At 35.8% G+C, this 22,804-nt stretch overlaps 2 long non-coding RNA genes across 2 annotated transcripts; both read right to left on the reverse strand.

The window, feature by feature from the left end:
• Positions 1 to 2,432: 2,432 nt before the first annotated feature.
• Positions 2,433 to 14,161, reverse strand: LOC141353247 (uncharacterized). Its single transcript, XR_012360257.1, has 3 exons — positions 11,837 to 14,161; positions 10,072 to 10,185; positions 2,433 to 6,907 (listed from the first exon to the last, which is right to left on the reverse strand). It is a non-coding gene; the product is annotated as an uncharacterized lncRNA (long non-coding RNA).
• Positions 14,162 to 14,931: 770 nt separating this feature from the next.
• On the reverse strand, positions 14,932 to 22,772 carry LOC141353248 (uncharacterized). The gene is made up of 3 exons (XR_012360258.1): positions 22,636 to 22,772; positions 19,888 to 20,027; positions 14,932 to 15,038 (listed from the first exon to the last, which is right to left on the reverse strand). It is a non-coding gene; the product is annotated as an uncharacterized lncRNA (long non-coding RNA).
• Positions 22,773 to 22,804: the final 32 nt, after the last annotated feature.

Below are 22,804 nucleotides of genomic sequence, written 5' to 3' on the forward strand. Positions count from 1 at the left end.
TTATTAGCAGTATTAATAATAGTATGTTCTTATTACAGCATTTAATGCAATATTTTGCAGTTTCACCATATTTACATGTAAGTACTTACAGCCGTAGACCATGTGATTTACAAGCGAGGAGTACGTCCATAATTCGTTCCAATCCATTCCAACAAAAATATTTTAGGTCACTTTGCAGTGTCAGTCTGTTTAGATATGTTGTTTTAATTGGTTGATGCCTTACAATTCCACAATGATAGTTTTACAGCGTTTTGTGTTGACTTTACGTCCCGAAGGCAGTCGCTCTACGCATCTTCAACAAGCTTGTATGACGAAGAACACAGATATGCGGATGACATCACAGTAGCACGAGAGCCGTTCGAAAGCAGACTTCCTTATGGCTTCTCGATTCACTCTCGTGATACTTTGATGTCACCTGCCTGCTTGTCGGGTTTTGCAACGCAGCATGAACTCAAATCTAATGTGTGGGATACATGTTGGATGACAGCGAAGGGCGCGTCTACTAACAACGCGCGCATCCCCCCCCAAAAAAAAAAAATTTCTCATCGAATCTACATGATTCACGTGAGGGATTTTCATGCCTGCTGCTGAGAGTCTGCTCGCGAGTGCACTGGAGAGCACTGATTTTATCCAGCCTCCAATTAGGCCATCAATTAGCCACCTTGGTACAACCCCCATAGCTCCACCTGCAAACCAGAAAAGAAACAAACTAAGTCTAACGTGCGGGAGGGCAGAGTTAGCCACGCCCACTTATTTGCATTCCGCAGAATAGACGGAATAGAAAAAAATCTGTTACGTCTGACATTTTATTCCGCGGTAACAAAATATACCGTCATACCGCCCAGCCCTAGTCGGCGCCAAACTGGACAACCGCGGCCGAGCCTCTAGCATCTTTTTTTGTGCATTGCTTTAATTCAGTTAAATTTTCAATTCAATTTTATTGTAACAATTGTTAATTGTTTCAAAGCAGCTTTACATTAATAGATGTAGGAAAAGCATAGAAAAGTGAGTGTAGTAATAATGTAACGTACACAGTAAAGTAGTAAGTTAAGCCAAAGATGGCAGACTCTCCAGGGGATGAAAAAACCCCTAGGAGAAAAACCCTCCTGGCTAGTCCAGGGGGAAAACTCCTAGGAGGGGAAAAACCCTTTAATGTGCATGATAGTCGTGCTAGAGACAGACAGACAGACAAAAACAGACAGACAGATAGATAGAAAATTAAGTGGCTTAGCAAGAGTGGCTGGGCTAGGCCCAACCTTTGAAGGATAGTGAATGCTACCTTACATCTGGTGCCTCTAGTGGCTACGAAGGGGAGAAAGGTGTATCTCTTTCACTACACTTGTTGACTATTTAAGGCTACCCAGGTGGAACCCAGAGACAAGGCGCTTACCTGAGCACGCAGCCAAGAGCGCTGGGCCGTCTGCCCTCCCCACCTCGACTGTTCAACAGTCACGGCTCTAACACAGCCGAGACGCACTCAAAAGTGTCACCCACCAACTGGCACAGCCACTAGGGCCTTTATGTCAGTTGGCACAGTTAGCGATTGAAGTGCCCGATGGCAGAGGCCACACTGCATATTGCTGCCAAAGGTGCAGAAAGAGCGAACTACCACAGCACCCCGACTGTAAAGACTCAAGTCAGTTCAGCGGGACAATACAGAATGTCTGTTTTATATTTATGTTTGAATATTGTTGGTTTTAAATGTTGTTGTAATGCTGTTTATGTTTTGTTTCAATTCAATTAGCCTATTACGAAAGACAGACTGTAATTTTAAACGCGTTGTAATTGATTGAAGGTCAGCATGATGGGAGAAATAGAGAGGGTCAGACATAATTTTCGAGTTTAATTTAAGTTTAGCTTGCGAATTTCATTTCATATAATTAGTCTCTTAATTTTAATTAATGTTTTGTTGATACGTTTTGTGAATATAAATAAATAAGAACATTAAAAGAAACCCTGTGCAACTTATTGATGTGTTACAAACAGAGTTATTATAGTAAACGAAAACTATTACGAAAACTGTGAAAAAACATTTTAGTTAACTGAAATAAAATAAAAACGAAGGTTTCTAAATAAAACTAAAACTAAACTATAACTAAAATGTGGACCTGCAAAACTAACTAAAACTAACTAAAATTTTGGAAAACAAAACTTGCGTTTTCGTTTTTTAAATGTTATTGGATCATCAGTTGAACACAGAGTCACTCATATTACCGGATCATAAGCAAATGTTCAGCAGATGTTGCTTAATCATTAATGACCAATAGGTGGCAGACGAATGTCTATTAGAACTCCTGACCTGCGCAGCAGCGTCACGTAATGTGTACGACGGCTAGTTTATTAATACAACCTGTCTTCTGCTGGCAAATCATTACAATAACTGTACTGGTTATATATCAATGTACTGTACACGGAAGCATTTAAATGTTAAACATGGCTGAAAACGCTAATCGCGACCGCTTGCTTGGCAGTGTTAGCTGACGCTTTTTGGTTGCTATGATAAAGAATGTCCGCTGAACTTATCTGAAATTTTATATGCTTTTGCGGATAATCAACAAATAATATTATATATTAATATTAAGTCAACAAATAATTGTTAGTACAACGATGTCTTCTGGTACAGAAATGGACACTCATAGACAGAACATTAAACTTTGCATTGATTTTCAGTTGTTGTGCACAGACATAAGTTTGTACAAGTAAGATGTGCTGATTCAATCTAAATTATCTGGGTTATTTTTAACCCAATGCTGGGAAAATATTGGACAAAACACACACTAGGTTATAAATAATCATATGCTGGGTTATTTCAATGCAATGCTGGGTTGTTTTAACTCATGTTTGGGTTAACAATAACCCAGCATATGATTATTTATAACCAAAACTGTATATTTATATATTTATATTATATATACCCAGCTTAAATAACCTAACAGGATTTAGAGTGTTGGTTGGTGTGGTATTTGTCCTGCGCTTTGATTGACAGGACTAAATAAAAAAACTTATTTAAAAAAAAATCTTATCTTATTTTCAACATTACCTGATTTGGCAAGGTGTATGTACACAACAATGATATTATGCTAAAGACTAAAACTATACTAAAACTAAATAAAAACTAAAAGTAATGATTTTTGAAAAATAGAAACGAAATCAAAACTATTTATGCAAGAACTAAAACTAAACTGAAATAAAATAACATTACAAAACTAAATTAAAAACTAATATTGTTCTAGCACCCCCCTACAACATTTGTATTTGTAACCAGGGTTATTATAGTTTTCAAAAAAATATAAGACTTTCACAAACACATTTTTGAAGGTTTTAAAATATTGTCTGGTATCGTTACCTGCAAAATAATCCAGATATAAATCTTTGCCAATATGCGCTAAAGGTACAGTAAGCTATTATTAGAGTAATAAGTTATTTTACACTTTTATGCTCATGCCCAGTGTGTGTTAATGGTCATGTTTCATGTGTTTATGGTCGTGTATAGTGTGGACGAAGATATTTTTTGAAATGCCAGTATAGACGAGGATCATTATCATTTTAAAATGCCTTTTTAAAACACAGATGCTTTCTAATGTAAACATGGCCTGTATAGCCCTTACTGTAGGTTCAAATTTAGCCATCATTCTGCACCACAGAAAATAATTTACCTCGTGTCAATGGACGTTGCAGGCAGAGGTCGTGTTAAAGGTGCAATTTGTAAGATATTTGCAGTAAAATGTCCAAAAACCACTAGGCCAGTGTTATATATTTTGTCCAGCTGATTACTATCAATATCTGTAATGTTTTCAACTACTTGTAAATCGTGAGAAAATTTCCATTCAAAACATTGTTACGGGGCAGTGCAGTCTCCTGTCAATTACGTTATTATCCATGTGACCCTTTGTCACCGCCTTTACTGACGTAAAAACCACATGACAACAGTGGTCGAGTTCGAAAAAATAAAAATGGCAGCCAAGGAAGCGACTGGAGCACAAATTTAGTGTAAATAAACGTATATTTTCACTTTTTACACATTTTAATTGCATTTCTAGCGAGAAATTTGTATTGTAGTTTTCAAATATGTGATTAGTTATCACAAAGGCGCTCTCTGTTCATATTTCAAACACGCTGCCTTTGAAGTGCGTCGGAAAGCCTTTCTCTGAGCTGCCTTCAGGCCTCCGAGTCCGAAGTCATTTCCTCATGAGGCAACGAGGCAACAAGTCCTCACTGCCTTGAGTTTCGGACGCAGCCAGTGTCGTGGACAAATGCGGAACTATGCGATAGCGCCTGTCGAGCTACGCGCTTGCTTATGAACTTATGGATAACTCTTTACCGTCTGCTGCTGGTTGTGTCAGCTCCTGTTAGCGTACGGGCCAACCAAACGACCCAAGAAGAGTTTGGAACAAAACGAGAGAGGATCAATTTGTTGTTGCATTATCTGGACGGAGAGAGCTTCCCGACAACATTTAACTAGACCGAGATTATGATCCTGCTTGTGTTTTACGCGATTGGTGAGTTGTTTTGATTCGTAACCCTTCAAAAAACGTATGCTATTATATTGATCACAACATTAGTGTGTAGATTGTAATCAGCGCGTCTTCCCGCAGACGGTATGCACATCAAAGGTATTGTACAGCAATATAAATGGTCATTTTGAGTAGGGATGCACCGAAATGAAAATTCTTGTCCGAAACCGAAAACCGAAAAAAGGAAACAAAGGCCGAAAAACCGAAACCGAAACACCGAAATAAATTATTATGCCAATTATTAGTACAATTGCATTTATGGCTATCACTGTGTACTAACTTTACTAGGGGTGTGTGACGAATAAAAAAACCTCACAGTTCGGATCACATTACAGTTTTTGAGGCACAGATCAGATTATTTTTTGGATCAGCAAAAAGGTGGGAAAAATCTAATAAACAATAAAGAAATTGCAAACATTTATAAAAAAGAACAAAGTTGTACATTAATAAGGTTTGAAATTAGCATTTTAACACAACTGAATGCTATTTTCACATATTATCTGTTCTGTTGTCAGACGTATAGTGGCGTTTTCCCAGACAGGGATTAGACTAGTCCTAGACTAAAATAAATATAAGAGCTGTCCAAACTGAAAACATCTTTCACTGACATATCTTTAAATACATCAGTGCCTTTAGTTTGTCCTCAAAATGCACACAAGTAATGTTTTTTGTAAGGCATGTTTGTTTAAACTAATTATATTTCCTAATTAAACTAAGGTCTGGTTCTGGCTTAAGCTAATCTCTGTCCAGGAAACCACCCCAAAGACTATTAAAATAGTGACTAAACATGACCCAATAACCTTGTGTTTAATCCAACCAGCTGTTACTTTAACTACTAAGTTACTAAAATCTTGATTTATAAACGAGACATCGTAGACAATTCGGCGCAAATTGCAAAATTGCCATTACACAGAGTTACTACAGAAGGCATGCGCGGGCATAGGAGAGAGAGAGCTCGAGCACAAGCACATAGAGAATCAGTGTGTGTGGGAAAACACCGCTAACCTTTCATGATAAACTCGAATCAGTTGTCTCTCTGTCAGTAACATCTGATGTTTACGTGAAAATGCAAGTACACAGAGGAATCCGCATGGAAAACACATCCAACTTTTAATTCTTTCACTCAGTGTCATGTATGAGAGGCGCTGTCTAGGGGCTTCACGCACAGAGAGAGAGAGAAAGAGAGAGAAAGAGAGAGAGAGAGAGAGAGAGAGAGAGAGAGCACAAGAGAGGCACCACCGAGCGCTCACAACAATAAATGAAGCCGTTTTAAATGAAAATAAAAATGTAAATGTTGCGACCATTGTTGATTTTGTGGCGCACAGGGACGTCACTAGGATTGGAAGACAGGGGGGGCTCAGCCCACAGAGTATTTGTAACTTGTGTTTGCAACATTTTTGCACTCACATCTGAGCTACAATTATGTTAACAACCAGTCAAGAAACCAAGATGTTAACAAGTAAAACATGACAGACATATCCTCCTCTTCCATTTCTACTCTGTTAAATAAAAGTTACTGTAATGTTAGCTTTTAGACACATCAAAGCTGCATGGGGGAATTTAGGCCAGACTTTGCTCCTGATTAGTTATTCTATAAGCAATGACTTAAATGCTATCTGTATGCTTTTGTAACTGTATGATAAAGTAATAGCATACTATATCTAATTTCTATATTAAGTTGTCCACACACAGAATGCTATGGTGGATAGGTTCAATCAGAGTGCAATTTTGTTTGACTTGCATACAGTTTAACCCAAGAACTAGAGTTTTAAAGTCATAGTGATATTTGACAACACACAGGTTTGAGCACTTCTCAATTAAAGATGATTTATTCTGCCAAATGAATACAATGTATAATATAAATCAACAACAAAAAGGCAGTATTTTACCAGGTAAGCTACTGATATGGATCCTTTTTAAAGTGGCTACTGTATAAATACAATAACCTGATGGCGGAAGGAATAAAAGATTTGGAGTAATGATTACTGTATAATATGTACTGTATGACTGCTTTCATTTTTGTTTCACATGTGTATCTGTGGAGAGTGTGGGCATTTACTCATCTTTAGCCTACTTTTAGGTAACATCTACGTATTTAATATTTAATTTATCACATTATATGATTAAAATAGTCTCAGGCCTAGTTAGAATATAGCTAGCATATTAAATATAATGAAAAAAAAAAGTAGTGTATGCTATGCATAGTGCCTAGACCTGCCAACAAATGCTTATTGTTATAAGAAATTCAAGAAAAGAAAAGAAAAACTATCCTTAGACCTATAGACCATTACTGACCTCAATCACACCGGCTCCCTCAGAATCAACTGGCCTGCCAATCTCCTGCAGCTGCTTCTCTTTCTCTCTCCTAAAATATTTTCTAATATCCATCTCATCTGCTCAATGAATTGAAGGATACAACAGTATTGCATTAACAGGGACCCTATAATGACATTTAGTTTTCAGTGAAAACAACATTCTATGGGGATTGATACTGTTGAATATGCCTCTTTTAGAGATATTTTATTTTAGAGATATTTTATTTTAAAGATTATTAGGCCTATATTGTTGGCAAAGAATAAAGAGTTGTGATTAGATTGCTAAGTTAACAATTTCTTGTATTTTGCTTGTGCAAGACTAAAGTTTTTCATGACGCAGCAAACCAAAATATTCCCATTCCTTTACCTCAAGAAAACGTAGCTAAAGGTAAGCAGCCAGCAGGTAATTAAAAACAACTTACAATTTCACTCCTCCGTATCACGACACTTACCAATCTTTATTTTACCATTAGCGTGCGTACTAGCGTGTGTATTAGTGATGGGCAGTCCGGCTCTTTCCATTGATTCGGCTCTTTCGGCTCAAGCGCTGGCTCTACATTTTAGTGATGGCAGTCCGGTGTCGTGAGCAATTCGGTCCCCCCGGGCAATTCGGTCTCCCCTAGGACCCCGCGCGACTCCATTGGCTGAAAAAACTCCTCATGGGTAGTTTTCTTAGCGCCTCATTACAATTCCTACAAAAGCGCGTTATGATTTATGTAGTTAGAACGTTGTTAAAATTACAATTGATGTCTTTTAAATGATATGTTTCATATAGTAGTATATAAATGAGGCTATAGGTGGGAGATATACACATTGCTTGAGTCATTTTATTATTTAGATGATTATACTGTACCATTTCCACTTTTGACTGTCTACTTATACAATTACTTATTAATTACTTATACAAAACATGATTACTACATAGTTGAATCACACATTTAAATTATAATTATAAGCCATGATTACTACACTTTTACTATTAAAAATATATATTCCGTAAGGTATGTTAATAATTTACAAAAAATGACACAAAAGTACTGACGTGTCTGCAACATAAATATTAGTTTATTATATTGTTTTTTTAGTTAACTTTATTTTTTTTAAATGTAATGTTTCTATTTTGTACAACATAATTAGCTTGCTAGCCGCGTATGCAGACGAGATATTGCAATGACACATTTTTGAGCAGGCATATAGTGCTAGATACCAATCGGGGTCCTAGGGGAGACCGAATTGCTCGGGGGGACAGGATTGCTCATGACACCGGCTCTTTTCATAGATTCGGCTCTTCTGGTTTGGCTCCCTTAGAAGAGCCGGCTCCCCTGCATGCGTCTGAAGATTCGGCTCTGCTCGTTCGCTACAAAGAATCAGCTCTTAGAGCCGCTCGTTCGCGAACGACCCATCACTAATACAGTCAACCGGAAGCGATCGCCGTTTTCCGGTTTGGTCACTTGACGTTCGACATCTAGCACATTCTGTCCGACTTGTCAGATGTTTTTTTGTGGCTGGATATATTACATTTGTTGAGTCTAAATATTAATGAGGATACGGTTTTTGATAAATCAAATTTTACTGTTGTTCTTATAATCATTTAGGGGGGCTTAGGAACATTTTGGGGTAGCTTCAGCCCCCCTAAAATAGGCCTTATGACGTCCCTGGTGGCGCACACAAACAAATAAATGTATGGATAACACTGCCAGGAGCAGAAGCCGCCATTACGCGAGATTAATGTAAACAGCGTGACGCGTCGCGTAGTCGACGTAATCGATGACGTCGACGCGTCGTTGCAGCACTATTGAGCACGAAGGGGAGGGGTGGGAGACGGCTGATCACCGTGAGTGAAACCCAAGCGCTAGCGCACAGATGGGAGGGGCGCGGTTGACATTCATTTTCGGTTTACATTTTCGGCTGGATTTTTTATTTCGGCCCGAAACCGATAATGCCATTTTCGGCCGAAATTTTCGGCGACAGAAATTTCGGTGCATCCCTAATTTTAAGACACTTCACAATAAGATTTGTACTGTCAATACATTATGTAAAAAAATCATTGAAAAACTTAATTCTGTGCTGTGTTAACCATCGAATTTGGACTAATACTGTAATATCTATGACTGAAAATTTCGTTTTGAACATCACATATGAACTTACATAATGAAATAAACAATGTCATCAAACGCAACATTTATAAGACTTGATAACCTTATCCATCAACGTGATGTCTCGTTCTCGTCTGATTGATGGCCAGCAGCGGTTGAGTTAAAGACTACAAATCCCATAATTCCACGCTGCTTCAGAGCATCAGTAAACAACATCATTGTTATTGTTTGATCTGGCGCCATCTAGCAGCGCAAATAATACAAACTGCATCTTTAACCAGACATTTGCATTTGTGTTTTTAATTTGTTGTATTGATTACTTTGATTATTTTTTTATTTGCACTTTTCGGCCAAGGTTTAAACATGATAAAGAAGTCTTCAATCAGTGGATTATAAAATTATGTGATTATAAACAGGGTTGCCAGATCCGCGAAACAAAACCAGCATGATGAACATTCCAAATTAGTCCAAATAGGTTAAAATGAGTAGTACATGTTGGGTTTTTTGAAGTAATTTATGTGTTTCTATCAATTAATTTTAGTAGTTGAAGGCAAATATAAAGTATTAAAGCATACAAGTCTTCATAGTCGGGGTACCTTTTAAGGATAGTCCTAGATTAAGACATTTGTTTGAGTTATCTCAACTGAAAATAACGTGCACATACAGATTTTAAAATATGCCAGTGCCATTGATTTGTCTCAAGATAAACACCAGTAGCATCTTTTTCTAAGGCATGTTTATAAAAGATGTTTTAACAACTTAATTTAACTAAGGCCTAGTCCTGGCTTTAGCTTAGCCTTATCTGTAGAGTGTTAATTTAAGAATGAATGGGGGTTTTGCTGTGTACATACACATATCGGTGTGTTATATAAATAATGTACATCGATGCATTTTTGGATCCAAAAATTAAAGTTTGTTGCCTCTAATTCAGTGTTTTTGAATGGCCTGCTATCAACTTTCTGGAAGTATCTGAAGTCAACATGAATCACGAGGCGCTCAAGCATTTTGAACTCCTGCTGTCATAACTCTCTCCTGAACTTCATTGGACTTTTTTTAGCCTAAACTGTCAAATGTGACAACTTAACTAACCAATAAACTTCAGTCTTACTAAGTCTTCTTTGTGTGTTTGCAAAACTGCACACTTACCTTTATAATGAGAGTCAAACAGGGCAGCAAAAAAGGTCAGATGGCCTTTCTGTGTGGGGTTTGCATGTTCTTCCGGTGTCAGCGTGGGTTAACTCCGGGTATACCGGTCTCCTCCTACAGGTAAAAACATGCAGGTTAGATGAATTGGAGATGCCAAATTGCATTTGTCTTCACATGACTGTATATAACACATTTTTTACTTATTACCGTTTTTCTCAGTCTCTTTGGAGCATTTATAAGATTAGAAATTAATTTTCAAAACATTTTGTTCAACCTCTACATCATCAAGTCAGTTGTGCACAACATAAAAGCAATTTCTCATTGTTTTGGACAAATTGCAAATGCTTTAATACAATCATGCAGATTATTATACAATTGTCCAATATACAATATCGCTATTAATAGCAATGCTGACATCGCGGGCACGCGCGTCGAATTTCTGGGTCGAAGAATCTGTTTCAGCCCACGCAGTACTTTTAAATGTGTGTCATGCAATATCCACTTTTCGCCGCAAGGTTGTAGTATGTTTTTACTAAATACGACAATAAATAGGTCAAGTCCGACCACCGGACGCGTTTGATATTTTTAACTTTCAACTCGGAGGTGTTTTTAATTCACAGCAACTGTTTAAACATTTGTGTCAGTTTCAACCGGGCGGTGTGCTTCCACTAAGCTCTGGTCTCTAATGAAAAGTAGATGGACCCAAATAAATATCTTTTATCTTGGTCCTGAAACATTGTAGTCTGAGTCTATGGTGGAGAAGGTATTTAAATAAACCGCGGAAATTTGGTAGTCACGTATCTATTAATAGACTACAGTGAACGCTCTGTCAGAACGTCCACTGCAGGAATCGTTCTAAAAACCATGGTTACCATGGGTCTGATGCACATTCCAACTAAAGTTTGATGCCCATTCCAACTAAAACAGTAAATTTTTATAATTTATTTTGAAAGTACTAACAAAATTCTACCTTCTGTTAAAATTTCATGCAAATATCTGATAAAATGAGAAAGTTACAAGCAAAAACTTGTGAATAAGCAGCATTTCGGTCACACACATTCCATAGACATCCATATATAACTTTTTCCCCTGATTTCTAATATTAAAAATATCACAACTTTCTCAATACTCAACAGATTTTTACAATCCTTGTTTCTTTGCAAATGGGAATGTCTGCTCTGTCTAGTCATGTGATAAATTTAGAGTTTTGGGGTTTTTGAAAATTTTGTCATCATACCTACTATTAAAATGGTAAAAAGGTGAATTCATCACAGTTTGCATCAGAAAATACTGACACTTATAATTGTGTAGGTACACTTGCTATATTGACAACATTTGACTAAACATTTTGACTCTCTTGTTCATTAACAATGACATGCGGATTTGCTATTTTGATGGCACTAACATTTACTTTTGAGAGATGAAGGATTTTGAACAAGTTACAGGCTTTTGTAGAACATCCATAATGTTGTGCAGTACAGATTGTTCTGAGAAACGCACGCATTCATTTTAAGCTCCAAAGCAACTGAAAAAAACTGTAATAAATGCACCATGAACTAACATGAATAACTGTATTGACATTAACTAACATTAACAAGAACACATGCTGAAAAACTATATTGTTGATTGTTTGTTCATGTTAGTTAATGGATTTATTAATGTTAATGTTAAAGTGTTACCAAATATTCGATAAAAACTTTACTTTGACATTGAAGCGTGTGAATTACAATGTTTTATCTTTGAAATGTAATAATTTTTTACTAACCTTTTACAATACAAGAGAAGAGTTGAGAGAGTTCAGAGTTTGATGCTGCTCTTTGTTGACTGATGATGCGTCACGGTTGTCACGGCAACTCAGCTCTCATCTAGAACTTAATGCAGAAACACTCAACATCAATATATATGGCAAAAAAATACATTTCTCTGGCCAAAAATATGTTTTAAATACATGCTAAATACATTTTGTAAAAAGCAAAGCTTAATTTAACATTCTTTTCATTTGAAGAAATATTTAGTTTAAACCTTTATATATAAAATGTATTTCAGGGGCAATTTTACAACCTATACAGCAAAAAAATTCCGGGCCAAAATATAAATGTTTTATAAAACGTACAAGTATGTTGTAAAATATTAAATTATTAGTATATTTTTTGCCAACCCTGTATCATAAATAATGTACATCGATGCATTTTTTTGATCCAAAAATGAAAGTTTGTTGCCTCTAATTCAGTGTTTTTGAATGGCCTGCTATCAACTTTCTGGAAGTATCTGAAGTAGGGATGTCCCGATCCGATCACGTGATCGGAAATCGGCCCCGATCACGTGGTTTCGGATCGGAATCGGACGTTACCTCCCGATCAGGACTCGGATACATATGCAGGGTTTAAAATCCATTAAGGTCTCGCTCTGCTCCACGGCAGTGTACGCGCTGCGCTGGTGCGTGTGAACTGATGAGAAGAGAATGGGCTTGTTCAACTTCATGCAGCGCCGCAACAACCGGCAGCCGGATGACGCCCAAGCCCCGCGAGAGCGATCCAAAAGCAAACTCCTCCGTATGATTTCGTGGATCACTCTCGCGGTAGTTTGACGCCACCCGGCTGTCGACCGCCGCGGCGCCGCACGAAGCCCAACAAGCCCACTGACGTGCTTTCAAATTCATCCATAGGCTTCACACTGATGCGTGCAGGGAACCCACGACAAAACCGGGTTTTTACCGCTCATTTAAACGACGCGTTGATTGTTTTTGTCACCATGTGCTCAGACGCAGCTCCGCGTCTCACTCAGAACCTCAAGAACGCGCATTCGCGCAGGATACTGTAGAGATGAGAGATAGAGAGAGAGGTAAGAATGGTGCCCATGTCGAGAAAACTTAATAGAAGTCTAGAAACAAAGTATTAAAGTATGTCTAGTCATGTCACTCATCTGATTACAATATGTTAACTAGATAACTGGATACAACTGATTGTATAGTTTAATAAAATAATGTATTTTGATTATACAGATTAATCACGACCTAACTATAGGTATTTTATAACTAACTGCTGACCAGCTTAGGGAATCTCTATGGCTAATTTATAAGATATATTGCTGAATCAGTATGTTGTTTTTCTTGTTAATTGAGTCTTTTTGGGTAGCCTATCTTATGCCTAGAATTAGTCAAGGAGGTTGATTCTTATAACTTCCTTCAAAGTTTGATCAATTTTGCATAATGACATGTGCAACAAATGCATATAGGGTGTCAGACTCATAGATTTGCATAATTTAAAGTTCAGGTTTTAAAGTTTGGGTCAACATGTGGCACAGCTTTAAAACTGACAGAGGTCCAAAATGTCATTAAAACACACCAGTGGCTTTGCTGTCATCAGGATTAAAAATTTTACCCCTCGAACCCTCCCTCCCAACAGAACATCCCCACAAAACAAATCCCAATTTAACCCCTGTACATATACTATATATATATTCTCATTATTTTTTAACACATCTGTAGTTATGCGCTGGCACAGAGTTAGACTCTTTTGACTCCACACAGAAACAGCAATGCGTGCGGCATGACATAAGGAACATCCTGGTTCTGTTTTTTCGCTCTTATTTATTCTTTTTTTATGTATAATAGAAGTATCGGATCGGGACTCGGTATCGGCAGATACTCAAAATCAAATGACTCGGAGGCAAAAAAACCTGATCGGGACATCCCTAATCTGAAGTCAACATGAATCACGAGGCGCTCAAGCATTTTGAACTCCTGCTGTCGTAACTCTACTTTAAGAGCTGAGTGTTGTTTATTGGACTTATTTTCGCCTAAACTGTCAAATGTGACTACTTAACTAACCAATAAACTTTAGTCTTACTAAGTCTTCTTTGTGTGTTTGCAGTGATGTTTATTAACATGTATAAAATACTGATAAAACTATAAAACTGCACACTTATCTTTATAATGAGAATCAAACAGGACAGCAAAAAGGTTCCCGGTTCGAGCTCCGGCTAAGTCAGGTGGCCTTTCTGTGTGGGGTTTGCATGTTCTTCCGGTGTCAGCGTGGGTTTACTCCGGGTATACCGGTCTCCTCCTACAGGTAAAAACATGCAGGTTAGATGAATTGGAGATACCAAATTGCATTTGTCTTCATCACATGACTGTATATAACACATTTTACTTATTACAGTTTTTCTCAGTCTCTTTGGAGCATTTCTCACATTAGAAATTAATTTTCAAAACATTTTGTTCAACCTTTACATCATCAAGTCAGTTGTGCACAACATAGAAGCAATTTCTCAATGTTTTGTACAAATTGCAAATGCTTTAATACAATTTCGCCATAAAAATGGTAAAAAGGTGAATTCATCACAGTTTATATCAGAAAATACTGACACTGATAATTGTGTAGGTACACTTAGTATAATGACAACATTTGACTAAACATTTTGACTGTCTTGTTAATGAACAATGACACGCGGATTTGCTATTTTGATGGCACTAACATGTTCACTGACGTAAAAATTTACTTTTAAGAGATGAGCTAAAGATTTTGAACAAGTTACAGCCTTTTGCAGGACATCCATAATGTTGTGCAGTACAGATTGTTCTGAGAAATGCACACATACATTTTAAGCTCCAAAGCAACTGAGAAAAACTGTAATTAAAGCACCATGAACTAACATGAATAACTGTATTGACATTAACTAACATTAACAAGAATTAATACATGCTGAAAAACTATATTGTTGATTGTGTGTTCATGTTAGTTAATGGATTTATTAATGTTAATGTTAAAGTGTTACCAAATATTCAATAAAAACTTTACTTTGACATTAAAGCGTGTGAATTACAATGTTTTTTCTTTGAAATTTATTAATTTTTACTAACCTTTTACAATAAAAGAGAAGAGTTGAGAGAGTTGAGAGTTTGGTGCTGCTCTTTGTTGACTGATGATGCGTCACGGTCGCCACGACAACTCAGCTCTCATCTAGAACTTAATGCAGAAACACTCAACATCAATATACAATAGGGCTGGGTATCGATTCAGATGTTCCAGATCGATTCGATTTCGATTCACAAGCTATCGATTCGATTCCGATTCTCGATTCAATTTTCGATTCTGGTTCTCGGGTAGGTTTTTATACTCGATTCTCGATTCAACTCAATGAATATAGATTTAATACAAATACTATATTAATAAAAAAGAACAGTGAACAGCAGTTTACAAGTGGGTAATAATTAATAAAAAAATTAAAAGCCACAACACTAACGTTGAAGAAGACTAGTAATCAGATTAAAGTTAATCTTACGTTCAATGTTTGCATGGGCGTCGGAAGCAAATGAAAAGTGGGTGGGTCCCCACGTAACACCCCCCCCCACCCCCCGGAAAATACATTATACACAATAGACGACATTTTCATGTTTCCTTTTATTTATCCTGAAAATTTGCGTTTATTAAATAAAAAACAGTAGCCTATTAAGGTCGAAATTCTGGTAATAGCCCTTTAAATATTTTGCAAATAATGACAGATGTCATGTTTCATTTATCTTTCTCTGTGTCATTTTTTTTCTCTACTCTGCTGACAGTAGGCTACAATGTTTATTTTTTATTTTGAGGAAATAAAAGGTAAGAAAAACGAATGAAGGTAAACTGATACAACTTTTATATACCTTTTTTATCTGTTATACCCAATCTCTCTTTCTCTCTCTCTTAGAGAAATATAAATGTGAGATTCTGGTAATGAGATAAATTTATTTAATGGTATCCGTCGGGAAACAATGCTGTCATAAGAGTTTGAGCATGTGTAGCCTACTTCTAAAACACAATCGATTAAATAGAGGTATGACTTTATGAATTATCCGCAAATGAACCTCGCAAATAATAAGAATACGTGAAGACGTTCAACTCTGTGATATCGCAATTGAAAAGTATTGCAGGCTTCTGTAAAAAAAACTTGAAAATTATTCAGCGATCGTGGCACCATAATCAAAATAAACTATTTTACAGCAGTAATAATATTTTAACGAGTAGCCTACACTTTTTACGTTTAAAAGGAACCACATTTAGTGCTGTGGTAATTATCATTAAAAGCACAACGGGAGGCTCTGTGCCTCCGCGACAGACGCAATTCTTCTGGCATCTCTCCTCATCATCTCCTCATTTTTTCTTCTGTGTCTTGAACTTGGGGCTCGAGTCCGACCTAAGGTTCGAGCTGCCTTTAAGAACAGCAAGCTAAATTCGTTTACCGTTAATTATTAAGACTAAATGGGCAGGTAAACTCGTGAAACAATGAAAGTAAAATAATCCGCTATAATCTGGTTTTACACGTCTATAGAAAATATACTATAAATAAAGCAGTTATTAATTTTCCTAATGCATGGTTCGGTTGTTTGACATTGCCAAATGTACAAAGTTTTAAACAGAAGTAAAAGGAGGTTTTTCAGCACTTTGTTTGAACAGCAACTCAGCGACCACTCACCCCCGTGAATTATGTTTAGAAGCTAACGGGTCCGCGGTGTAAAAAAAAGCAAAGGTTAGGGATCCCTGCTCTAGTCGAATGGATTTTGACTAACAGCGCTTTGATAAGTGAACAGACAAATGCGCTAAATTAGAGAAAAAGTGGGTGGGTCCATTATCATTGGTCTTAAAAAGTGGGTGGGTCTTGTCACACCCATGTATAATGGTTCCGACACCCATGAATGTTTGTGGAAATAAATATGAAAGAAAAAAAAATGATTCTGCTCTTTGAGAATCGATTTTTATTAGATCACGTTTTAAAAAACGATTAATCGGAAAATCAATTTTTTCCCCAGCCCTAATATACAATATAAAAATACAACATAATTTACTATATTACTGGTTTCATTGTCAATAGGATAAAGTCTATTTTTTAAATGGTTTTAAACATTTTTCCTGAAACTTTATAACACAATATTTTGATTATCCAACAGGACTTGAAAGGTGTGTCCCAAATCGCACACTTATGCACTATTCTAGCCTATTATCTAGTATAACAGTGTAAGTAGTCATCACACTAAAAATACTCAAAAATAAAGTGTACTTTAAGTATCTGGATGATGCACTCCAAGAGTGCAATGCTGAAAATTAATACAATCAACAGTCGTGGCTTCCCATACGGCAAAAAAATAAATTTCTCTGGCTAAAAATATGTTTTAAATACATGCTAAATACATTTTGCAAAAAGCAAAGCTTAATTTAATATTGATTTTAATTGAAAAATATTTAGTTTAAACCTTCATATATTTACATATTTTTCAAAATGTATTTCAGGGCCAATTTTACAACCTATACAGCAAAAAAAAAGATTCCTGCCCAAAATATAAATGTTTTATATAAAATTATAAGTAAACTTTTGCAGTTAAAATATAATTAATTTTAACATTTTCAAAACTTTTCTCCCATGTGATGTGAATATAAATGCTTTAAAAATAAATTTATTTTTAAATTACATTTCAAAATATACAAAAATATATATATAATGGTGAAAAATATATTTTTGTATATATATATTCCAAAATATATTTCAGCAAATATATTTTTCGGAAATTTTTTGTATATGTTAAAATATATATATATATATATATATATTTTGGCCGTATGGCGGGGCTGCCAGATGCAGTAAGAGTGATGTTTACATGTGGAAACAGTCTGACACTTACTAAAGTCATGTTGAACAAAATAAATAACGATATTATAAGAACAGTGTACAAATTGATCTACATTGACTTGACTTGTAGTTTATACTACAGTATGAATTTGACGTCATTGCCCTCATCTAGAAAACGCTTACACTTCTGATTATTACAAAACCATCAAGTGTTTCATTTGGGACGATACTACTCTTCTAAAATGTATACACTTGATGTGTGAGTACATAGTGTGTAGTTTAAGTGTATAGTGTGTAGTATGTCATTTGGGACAGAGCTTATGAATAGTTTTCACTACAGGATTTGAAAAGAAGACCAAACATCATGGTTGTGCGTCATTAGCAAGTCGTTTCCCATTGGGCCCATAGTCAGTGTCCTTTTAAAATAGTTTTAGGAAATTTGTCCAAACTTGCCCTAAAGCCAGAATTGAAATGTTTTCATAACCCTATAAAAAGTCATTTATAATAAACGACCATTTTTAATTACCTAGGTACATTAGGTACATCTAGGTACATTATAGATTGTATATTCTATTTTGAAACATATTTTAGGTTTAGCTAAGTGCCTTTTTTTGCTTGTATAAGGATTTTTGTGCTTGTATAAGGATTTTTACGCAGCCACCCCTATAAAATCTCTGGCTCCTGCCTTGTTTACATTTCTGCAAGGAATTATTCTCATTATTTTGAAAACTCTTATTTTGTCAAAAATAGCTTCATCAAATGCATAACAATTATGCACTAAAACTGTAATTTTAAAGGGACAGTTCACCCAAAAATGAAAATCTGTTATCATTTACTCACTCTTATGTTGTTACAAACCTTAAAATTTGGGTTAGAATTGGAGTTAGGATGTCTGATATTTAACAGAAAGTTGTTCTAACTGCAATCCCAAGTGACAATAGTAAACAAAATTGGAAAAAGAAACCAATACATGAAATGACACAAAAAGATGTGCGGTATTAAGTGAACGGGAAGGACTGGCATATCATATGCACGCAAATTTGAACTTGGTATATTGCATGACTTTTTAACAGCGTGCTATTTATTATAGATAATTCATGAAAATAGGTTGATATCAACAGTCACTTAATAGTTATTAAGCATAAACGGGCCACAAATTATCACATTTCATCTACTTTAATGAGATTGTCTGAAAATTTTAAACTCTTCTGGGGCGGTTTCCCGGACAGGGATTAGACTAGTCCTAGACTAAAATAATTGTAAGAGAGTTCAAACTGAAAACAACTTGTATCTTGTATCTTAAAATACATCAGTGCTCTTTGTTTTGACTCAAAATGCACACAAGTGATGTTTTCCGTTAGTTATATTTCCTAATTAAACTAAGGCCTAGTCCTGGCTTAAGCTAATCTTTGTCTGGTACACCACCCCTCTATGTTTTCCACACTAAAGATTCATAATTTTAAAAATAATTTTACAGATTCATAATTTTACAGAATACACCCTATATCAAATCACTGTTTTATTACTTATATTCATTTGGGAAAATGCTAGCTTTATTAGTCAGTCCATGTTCATTTTGACCATGAATTGAACCAATGCAGCGTCATTTAATGGCGGGTATGCACAGGGATGAGCAGCATTTGAAATATAATTGCTAACAAAATAAATGACCATGAGTTTCACTTCAGCACAGTGTACCAGATCATAACTAATTCAGTAATTACGTTGTAAGACCCTAATAATTACTAACAAATTATCATGACCTTCACTTACCGTATTAGCCTACTTATGACCTGAGTACCATGACATTTTCTGTAAATCAAAATTTTAATATTCACTTAACAGCAACTTATAATTTCAGTTTACAAAAGACTAAAAACGCTTTGGAAAACATGCTTACAGTAACAGACTATAACAAAAGGTCAACCATTCTGCATTACATGCTGTAATTACTTAGCGAAAAGCTAATTGACTATGAAATTAAACTTAATATTAATTTTAAATAGAAGAATTTAAATAATTCACTACAGTGTTGGTGAAAACGCACGGACTGCAGTTAAAATCACTTAATTTCTTCTTTTGCTGGAGATACACCTCAATAAAAACTTGATTTATATGATTGCTTTGCCCTATTTCGTTACTTCTGTAAGCAATACTGCATTTAAAACGACCGCTATAAGCAAACATCATAAAACTTAAATAAAAGACAAATACCTTTTGGAGGAGAAATCCAGCAGCTGTCAGGAGGTGCCAACTTCAAATGGGACGCATGAACGACTCGTGCTGTTCCACACGCGATGACTTGAGCGTGACCTTTATGATGTCACAATATCAAAGCGTTGTGCCAGGGTGACCTTGACAACAGAAATGCTTTGGTCAAGATGTTACAACCATCAACTCTTTACCAGCCAAAGACTAGTTATCTGGTCAAAAAGAGGCAACGCTTCCCCGCCAGTAACATATGCAGTAAGTGGCGCTGTTACCCATCTTATAAAACAGCAAAGTAAATAAAGTCACAAGGTGTGGAGAGCCTTTATAAAGAAAATGTTTCACTACAGGATATTTATTTTCTCTTACACTATGAGTTTTGTAGCAATTGTATAGTTTATATGTTGGACTACAATATAATGAGAGAAATTTGTTTGATTTGAGACTATTTAATGTTTGACTGGTCAGTTAAATGTTTTAATTTGTTATACCTAGCCATTACACTGCAAAAATTACTTTCTTACCCTACTAAAAAATACAGCCAAGACCAGCATAAGCAGGTGGGCTGGTTTTGCTGGTGTAGCAAGCTGGTCTAGCTGTGCTTTGATCACTTTTTAAACTGGTCTAGCTGGACTTAGCTGGCCAGGCTTGAAAACCGGCTGACCCACCAGCTTGACCAGCCTTGCCAGACTGGGAGGACCAGCTTAAACCAGCTACTGCCACCTTAAACCCGTTAAAACCAGCTACCAGCTTATGCTGGTCTTCGCTGGATTTTTCAGTAAGGTTTATTTTTGTTTTGTTTTCAGTACAAATATTAAAAAAATGATTTAATTAAGATGTATTTTCTTGATATGAACATAAGTCTAGTTTTTGAAACATTTTATTGGCATATTTGTTTTAAATTAACATTTTTATCCTTCCGCGAAACTTTGCACAGATGCATAAAATGATCGTAATACCTTATTAAGATCCTCTGCTTCATACTTGTCTGTCTCCATTTTTTTCTCTTTTAGCCAGTCTTTGAGAAGTTTTAATGCCCATTCTGTATTTTTTTGTGTGTTGGCTTCGTAGCTGTCATGCTCTATTTTGTTCTATTTAAGTTCAGTCAGCTCTTTCCATTTTTAATTGTGGTTGTCCAGTGTTTGTCAGAAGATGGCGCCAAACAGTAATCTTTGTTGGCGCGGAGGGATTAAAAACATGCAAGTAGTCCGGCTATGCGTTATTATTTTGGAGCGGTTATTATTTGAAAAGAACGAACCTGCAAATGTCTCAACTGACCAATCAGAATCAAGCATTCCAGAGAGCCGTGTAATAAGTTGTCTTAACTGCTTCATATGCTCAGGACTTATAGGCCCTTTAAAGTGTGGCTAATTTATCGCTGTGTTTATCTTTGATAGATTCACTGTCCTCTCTTTTGATATCAGGAATGGTCATCTCCTAACATAAAGCATAAGGTTTATTGTTTACATCATCATAATTCACAGTTCATTTGGTTAAAATAAGTGAAGAGCGCTGTTCAGATCCAGCATGTCCTGTTCCTCTAGTGTGTGTAAAATATGTTAGAACAAGCTAGTGACCCCTATCCAGAGATCACGCCAGACGCTCTCTAATCTAAATGAAACAGACGAATTACATTAAATCTTTGAAATAGTGACTTAAGTAAAAAAAACAATAAATTTTACCTCTGACTGTGAACACTTTTGTCTGCTATAAAGCAGTTTCTGTCTGATCCACATGCAGTAAACATCACTCGAGCCACACCAACATTTTCTCCTCTGTGATCTGCTTGAACTCTATACAATAATTAAGCAATATCGCTCGAGTAGGAGTGTGATATACGGCCTCGTGCCTCTGGCCTAATCACAGTCATGATGATATAGAGCTATATCACACAACTCCGAGAGCGATATTGCTTTTATACAACAGTTCGACGGCACACGTTTGAAAAAAGAAAACTAGAAAACAACAACAGAGTTATTTTAAAAGCCTCTTTGTTTGGGAACTACTTTCTGATTAATTTTTTTTGTATTTGCACTTTTCGGCCAAGGTTTAAACATGATAAACAAGTCTTCAATCAGTGGATTATAAAATTATGTGATTATAAACAGGGTTGCCAGATCCGCAAAACAAAACCAGACTGATGGACATTCAAAATTAGTCCAAATAGGTTAAAATGAGGATAACATGTTGTTGTTTTTTGAAGTAATTTATATATTTAATGATTTTCTATTAGGGATGCATAACGATTAATCGCGATTAATCTATAGCAGAATAAAAGTTTTTGTTTAGATCATATATGTGTGTACTGTGTATAATAACTTTGTATAGATAAATGCATACACATGCATGTATATATTTAAGAACTGTTTACATGTGTATATACATTTGTATATTTACTGGTACTGTATGTATAATCTATATTATATATAAATATTTCATATATAAATATATTTTTTCTTAAAATTATACATACATGTGTATATATATATAATAATACACAGTTCACACATATATATGATTTAAACAAAAACTTTTATTCTGCTATAGATTAATCATGATTAATCGTTATGCATCCCTAGTTTCTTCTTTAAGAGCTGGGTGTTAAACTTCATTGGACTTTTTTTAGCCTAAACTGTCAAATGTGACCACTTAACTAACCAATAAACTAAGTCTTACTAAGTCTTTTTTGTGTGTTTGCAGTGATGTTTATTAACATGTATAAAATACTGATAAACTATAAAACTGCACACTTACCTTTATAATGAGAATCAAACAGGACAGCAAAAAGGTTCCCGGTTCGAGCTCCGGCTAAGTCAGGTGGCCTTTCTGTGTGGGGTTTGCATGTTCTTCCGGTGTCAGTGTGGGTTTACTCCGGGTATACCGGTCTCCACCAACAGGTTAGATGAATTGGAGATGCCAAATT

The sequence above is a fragment of the Misgurnus anguillicaudatus genome, chromosome 21 (assembly GCF_027580225.2).
Source record: "Misgurnus anguillicaudatus chromosome 21, ASM2758022v2, whole genome shotgun sequence".
Classification (NCBI taxonomy): Eukaryota; Metazoa; Chordata; class Actinopteri; order Cypriniformes; family Cobitidae; genus Misgurnus; species Misgurnus anguillicaudatus.